We start from the raw sequence: 7,533 nt of genomic DNA, 5'->3' as shown, positions 1-7,533 counted from the left end.
CAATAGAAAATAAGATCAAATTCAAATAAGAGCAAAATAAAGAATACAGTACGTAATTACATTTAAGAGCGAGTTCAACTAAGAGCAGTTAACTTACAGTAAAAAATGTTTGCTCTTACGAGTAAAGTCCATTACGAGCACATAGTAAGTACGATAAATGTTTGAGAACGATTTAAAATAAGAGCAATTAACAAAACATGGATACGGATACCTATAAGAGTAAAATCAAGTATAAGATATAGTAAATAGTTATAATTAAGAGCAGTAGTAGTATACAGCAAGGTATGGAGCAGTTCACTGCAAGTACAAACTGATGCAAGTACTGGTACAATTGGGTGCCATATAGTCCAGTATAGTCGAGAGTTGTGAGGTTTACAGATGCTGTCTCAACAGGTGTGTCTTGAGGAGGCGCCAGAAGGTGGTCAGGGACTGAGCAGTCCTGATATCCGTGGGTAGGTCGTTCCACCACTGAGGGGCAAGGGTAGAGAAGGAGCGGGCTCTGGAAGCGGGGGAGCGGAGGGGGGGTACAGCTAATCTGCTGGTGGTGGAAGAGTGGAGGGGGCGAGCAGTGGTCTAGGGAGAAAAGATAATCTAGGGAGGAGGGAGCAGAAAGGTCAAGACAGTGATTAGGTGAGTACAAGAGTTTTGAATTGGATGCGAGCAGCGATAGGGAGCCAGTGCAGAGAGCGGAGAAGTGGTGTATCGTGGGAGAAGCAAGGAAGGGAAAAGACAAGGCGAGCAGCAGAGTTTTGGATGAGCTGGAGCGGACGGATAACAGAGGCAGGCCAGGAGGGAGTTGCAGTAGTCAAAACGGGACAGTACCAGGGCCTGAACTAGGAGCTGCGTGGAGTAGTCAGTGAGGAAGGGGCGAATTCTGCGTATGTTCCTGAGGAAGAAGCGACAGGAGCGTGCCAGAGTAGAGATGTGCTGAGAGTAGGAGAGGGAGGGGTCGAGGGTGATGCGGAGGTTCTTGGTGGATGAGGGAGAGAGGGTGATGGATTCAAGAGGAAGAGAGTGGTCAGGGGTGGGGGAGAAAGAGGGGGGAAGAAAAGGAGGTCTGATTTGGAAAGGTTGAGTTTGAGATGATGCGAGGTCATTCAGGAGAAGATGGCCGAGAGGCAGGTCATGTCAGGAGGAAATGTCAGACTCAGAGGGGGAAAAGGAGAGGAAGATCTGGACATCATCAGCATAGAGATGATATGAGAAGCCATGGGCGGAGATAAGGGGACCCAGGGAGCTGGTGTAGAGAGAAAACAGAAGGGGTTCCAGGACTGAGCCTTGGAGGACACCTGTCAAAAGAGAGCAAGAGGCAGAGGGTGAGCCACGCCAGGACACCCAGTACGTGTGATCAGCGAGGTAGGAGGAGAACCAGGCAAGAGCAGTGCTGGAGAGTCCCAGGTCAGCGAGGGAGGACAGGAGAATAGAGTGGTCGACTGTGTCAAAGGCTGTAGAGAGGTCGAGGAGAATTAGGTCAGAGGAGAGGGTTAGTGACGTAGAGAAGAGCAGTTTAAATGGAGTGTGCCGGGCGAAAATCAGATTGGAGGGGGTCGAGCAGAGAATGTGTTGATAGGAAAGCTGGCAATGTACCGCTCGCTCTAGGGTACTCTGGGTGTTGTTGAGTGATTGAAAACGAGACATTTTGTGTTTGAATTGAAAGTGATGGTCTTGAGGAGTCAAATGGGTATATTTTCCTCTAGAGGAATTATCACTTTTTGATGTAACTACTGTGGCATTAATAGATTAAACCGGTTTGTTTGCAAACACACATTCCCTTGACAAAAGTACTGTAAAACATACCGAAACTCTTTGGTGTGAACCTTCAAAACATATATAGTAACACAGCCTCTCTCTGGTCACTCTCATTTGCACTTTAATTAGCAGACCCAGACACAAAACTTGCAGTTGAGCACTTTCGTGCACTTTTATTTTTCACACAAAAAAACTAAACAAATCCTAGCTCCCACATGGAGTACTAAACTATACTTAATTTTCTTCAACTCACTATAACTGGATGGCTAAACCGTTTGCCAGTAACCAGCACTTATACCCACAGGTTCACACAGTACCTTGTTCTCTTTACCGACAGTCTCTTGTCTTTACACAGACTGGCCAGTACTAACATTTGGCTCCTGTTAAATACCTGCCTGCTAATTACAGGCAGATGACATCAATCAAATTAACTAAAACAATTATACCTATGGCTGTGCAAACACAGCCACACCCACATTTCTCTGGCAGGTTCAGAAATTAACCCCATCCCTGCCAACCACCAACACATTCTTTACAGGCAGGATTTGCCCTGCCACTATATATATATATATATATATATATATATATATACTCTGAGTGTACAAAACATTAGGAACACCTGCTCTTTCCGTGAAATAGACTGACGAGGTGAATCCAGGTGAAAGCTATGATCCCTTATTGATGTAACCTGTTAAATCCACTTCAATCAGTGTAGATGAAGGGGAGACAGGTTAAAGAAGGATTTTTAAGCCTTGACACAATTGAGACATGGATTGTGTACTGCATGTGTGCCATTCAGAGGGTAAATGGGCAAGACAAAAGATTTAAGTGCCTTTGAACAGCGTATGGTAGTAGGTGCTAGGCACGCCGGTTTGAGTGTGTCAAGAACTGCAATGCTGCTAGGTTTTTCACGCTCAACAGTTTCCCGTGTGTATCAATGATGATCCACCACCCAAAGGACATCCAGCCAACGGCAGGCCAGTGGTCGAAAACGGCTCATTGATGAAAGAGGCCAAAGGAGGCTGACACGAATTGTGCAGAGCAACAGACGGGCTACAGTCCAGTACAACATTGGTGCCGAAAGACCCATAAAAGAATCCACAACTCGTTTGTACCTTGACACGAATGGGGTATGGCAGCCAAAAAGACCTAACAGAGTTCCACTTCTTTCAGCAAAACACAAGAAACTGCGGTTGCAGTGGGCTAAGGAACGAAAACACTGGACACTGGAGGATTGGAAAAACATTGCCTGGTTTGATGAATCCTGGTTTCTGCTGTTTCCTACCAGGTATGGAGAAAACCACATGAGTACATGCATCCATCATGCCACGTGTCAACATTGCAGGCTGGTGGTGGTGGTGTGATGGCGTGGGGTGTGTTTTCATGGCACACATTGGGCCCCTTGATAAAAGTGGAGCAGCGTTTGAATGCCACAGGATATCTGAACATCACTGCCAATCAGGTGCATCCCTTCATGGCAGCAGTGTGTCCATCTGCTAATGGATTTTTTCAGCAGGATAATGCCCCATGCCACAAGGCTAGGATAGTGTACTGGATTTACTTTATAGCTTCATATGCATGTTCACATCTGATTCTCACTTACAAAGCAAGTGTGTCTGCACATTTATCTGTGCACAATATACTGCAGCTTCTATTGGTGCAAATCGCTTACTGTATTCCTTCAAATTTAAGACTCCGTCGAATTTAAGATGCAGCCCAAATTTACCAGCCACAATTTGAGGAAAAAATAAAACCTCAAATAAATATGCATTTACAAAGATACAACCTCAATTATGCTGTTGTATCTTACAAAACTGACATGAAACAGTGTTGTTGTAGATTAACCACAGAGCTTGTTTATTGTGCTGCACACTCTATATATTATAGCAAGCACGACACAACACTCCATGGCATCAAGCAACATGTAACCCAGCAACCACAACAGCATTGAACTGTATTATTGCTTGGCATGTCGAAAAATATGGGGGTCTGATCAGCATTTCCGATCTGTCCAAGCTGGTACTGCTTGTTAGAAATTTTGAAATTGTAAACGTTTCTCTTGGAATTCCTCAGGAAGCTTGGTTTGTTTTTTCTCAGCAGTGTCACGTTGCTGCTTGTCTATTCAGGCAGTGACGCCTTTGTTGTCTTTTCTCTGCAGTCAGTCATATTGCTGTTTGTGTACTCGGATAGTCACGTCTTGTTGCTGATTTTAACACATGCGTCACTATACTGTACTCGAATTTAAGATGCAATCTATTTTTGAGAAGCAAGAGTAAATTCGAAGGAATACTTCACCAAATCATGGCCTCCTGCACACATTGTGGATTGCATGTGGCTGTAATCCAACGAACTCAATTTTTATACAAATATTTTAATCCTTTGCCCTTACATTCAGACTACTATTGAATCCCCTAAACTCTATCGCATTAGAATCCCATTCATGTACTTTGTGACTATGAAGACCCTGTGAATGTGACTGCACTGGTTTTATGTGGACCACTCAGAGCCATATGGGGTCTCCCAAAAGCCAGTCCCAGAGGGTAAGGCAGCCAGTCCTCAGCAAGGACGTTCTCCCTGTGCCCCCAGACGCTAACCGGGCTCATTGTTCCGCTAAGAGCTTATGTTTTGACTGGTATTAATTCCTGTTGACGCAAGAGATGTGGGACAGGATTTTCAAAAAACAGTATTATTGTATCAAACTCATGGTATAGTAACAAGAGCTTTAGCAGCAAGTGATTTTCAAATGAGATGTGTTAATTAAATCAATCCGTTAATGCTTTGAAATTGAGTCGTTAAAAAGCTTAATTGTCGCAGGTCATCACTTCCTGTCTCAACGACTAAATAAGGGGAACTCGTTAATCAAAATGCATGTTAACGAGCTCAAGAAAAATGAATGGAAGCATAATTTGCTATTATGGAAACTACTAGCGTACAGAGAGACGGTTCTCCTACCAATGAGCAGCAGCCAAACGGAAATAAAAAATAATGTGAATATCTATTGTGTGTGTGTGTAATATGTAAATTATAGGCCTTAAATAAATGTAGGCTATAAATAAATAAGTTTGAAGTGTCATTTATGTTTGTAGTTAGTTATTATACATGGATAACACTTAATTATATATTTATTAAGCTTTTAAAATTGCGATAGAACAAGGGGCACCTGAGTGGCGCATCCAGTAAAAGCACTTGCCTAGAGTGAAGGATGCGCCCTATAGTCTGGACGTCGCAAGTTCGAGTCCAGGCTATTCCTTTGCCGACCGGGGACGGGAGCTCCCAGGGGGGCGGCGCTCAATTGGCTGAGCGTCGCCCGGGGGGGGGGGGGGGGGTGGAGGTCTAGGTCGGCCAGGGTGTCCTCAGCTCACCACGCACCAGCGACCCCTGTAGTCTGGCCGGGCGCCTGCGGGCTTGCCTGTAAGCTGCCCGAGAGCTGCGTTGTCCTCCGACACTGTAGCTCTTGGGTGGCTGCATGGTGAGTCCGGGTAGGCTGACGGCACACACTTCTGAGGACAGCGTGTGTTTGTCTTCGCCCTCCCGAGTCAGCGCAGGGGTGGTAGCGGTGAGCTGAGCTTAATAAAATAATTGGCCATTCCAAATTTGGAGAAAATAATAAAAAATAATTGGCAACGACTAAATTTATAAAAAATTTTAAAAAAATGCAATAGAACACCCCAATCCAAAACTCAATTTGTTTATAGTTAATTGTTTGGTGAATTCCTCTAATCATGCATTTTCTCTAGTATTGTTTGCTTGCCTCCGTGATAAATAAACTCAACATGAATAAAAATAGCCACTGAACACTTACAGTATTATAAGAAGATGTTATATGTGTGAAGGTGAGAGTGTACACTGTACATAGTGTGGGGGGAGTCTGACAACATTACAAATAAGTTGGCAAGTTGGTTTGTATACAATCATGCCCGTGGTGATATCTTTTGAAAGCAAGCTCCATATTGCACTTTTTAACTATTGGATGAAATGTTTACAAAATACTTGACAACTGCTATTAGGACCATGCTGCATGATTTGTTTATTATTAATAGTGTTATAATTAAACTATACCAAATCATGTTTTTAATTACAACAAAGGAAAAACATATTTTTGCTGACTTTATAAGCATTGTAAATAAAAAACCTAATTTGGAATAATTTAATGATAACGCTATTAATAATAAATTAATCATGATTATAGCAGCAGATTTTAAGTATTCTGTAAATATTTTGTCTAATAGTTAAAAAGTACAATGTGAGTCTGTCAGGTCTTGTTTTAAAAAAATATTGGCATGGACATTGTATACAAACCAATGGAATACCGTGTGTGTGTATGCATGAATGCGTGAGTGTGTGTGTGTGTTTAATAGAGAGAGAGAGAGAGAGAGAGAGAGAGAGAGAGAGAGAGAGAGAGAGAGAGAGAGAGAATACATATGTGGTTTTCACGATCACGTCGCATTAAGTTCTAGCCAAATTTGTAGATATTTATTACTGCCATAGCCTTATCTTTTTGCCTATTAATTTGCCACATTGCAACTGTACTTAATGAATCCCTTCCTGCGATGTCATCAGGCAGTGTGTTCTGGGCTTAAACTTACAAATTGTTAGAAAAAGTGAACAAATCTCATTCATAACCACAAGTATATACAAGTCTAAAATATTTTCATAACTACAAATATTATCTAGGTAGTGTCTGTATCATCAGCGTCACAGCCGCGGCCTGTTTAATTATTATTATTATTTATTTCTTAGCAGACACCCTTATCCAGGGCGACTTACAATTGTTACAAGATAACATATTATTTTTACATACAATTACCCATTTATACAGTTGGGTTTTTACTGGAGCAATCTAGGTAAAGTACCTTGCTCCAGGGTACAGCAGCAGTGTCCCCTACCATGGATTGAACCCACGACCCTCCGGTCAAGAGCCCAGAGCCCTAACCACTACTCCACACTGCTGCCCCTATTTCAAAGTGAGTTATAGTCTTTCGTTAATTAAAACCCTCCTTTTCCAAGTGCAAATTAACATAAATTATGACAATTAACACGGATTTGCTTTTAAATTCCCACACGAGCAAAAGGAATAGTCGCAAGAAGCACAGCTCGTTAAGATAATACTATTATTTAGAAAATAAACATAATTTCGTAAAAATCACATTAACTTGATTATTTAATAACGAGATAGGCATAACGACCTCTTGAAAATGCCAAAATCAATGCTACATACCGATTTGTTGATTAACACTGGAGTTATCATTTACAAAAGTTTGAACGTCCTGCCCGTCATATTCCCTGCACGTATTACTGCAGAGCTGTCCAGGTGTTCCATGAATTGTGTTTCTGTTTGCTACTATATATATATATATATATACAGTGCCTATAGAAAGTTTACACACCCTTTCAAAATGTTCACCTTTTGTTGCCTTATAGCCTGGAATTAAAATGTATTACAATAGTTTTTTTTTTTCGTTTATCTACACATCCTACCCCACAACTTCCAAGTGAAAAAAATATTCTAGAAATTTATAGAAAATTAATTAAAAATAAAAAACTGAAATAGCTTGGTTGGATAAGTGTCCACCCCCCTTGTAATAGCAATCCTAAATTAGCTCAGGTGTAACCAATCGCCTTCAAAATCACACACCAAGTTAAGTGGCCTCCACCTGTGTTAAATTGTAGTGATTCACATGATTACAGGATAAGTTCAGCAGTTCCTGTAGGTTCCCTCTGCTGGGTAGTGCATTTCAAAGCAAAGATTCAACCATGAGCACCAAGGCGCTTTCAAAAGAACTC

At 41.9% G+C, this 7,533-nt stretch overlaps 1 protein-coding gene across 3 annotated transcripts in view; it reads left to right on the top strand.

The window, feature by feature from the left end:
* Window positions 1-7,533, top strand: part of LOC117414667 (voltage-dependent calcium channel subunit alpha-2/delta-4) — a 190,873-nt gene that overhangs the window by 92,083 nt on the left and 91,257 nt on the right. The window lies entirely within an intron of this gene.

Source organism: Acipenser ruthenus, chromosome 7 (genome assembly GCF_902713425.1).
Source record: "Acipenser ruthenus chromosome 7, fAciRut3.2 maternal haplotype, whole genome shotgun sequence".
NCBI lineage: Eukaryota > Metazoa > Chordata > Actinopteri > Acipenseriformes > Acipenseridae > Acipenser > Acipenser ruthenus.
Note: the sequence above shows the minus strand (reverse complement) of the source record. Positions and strands in the feature narration are given on the sequence as shown.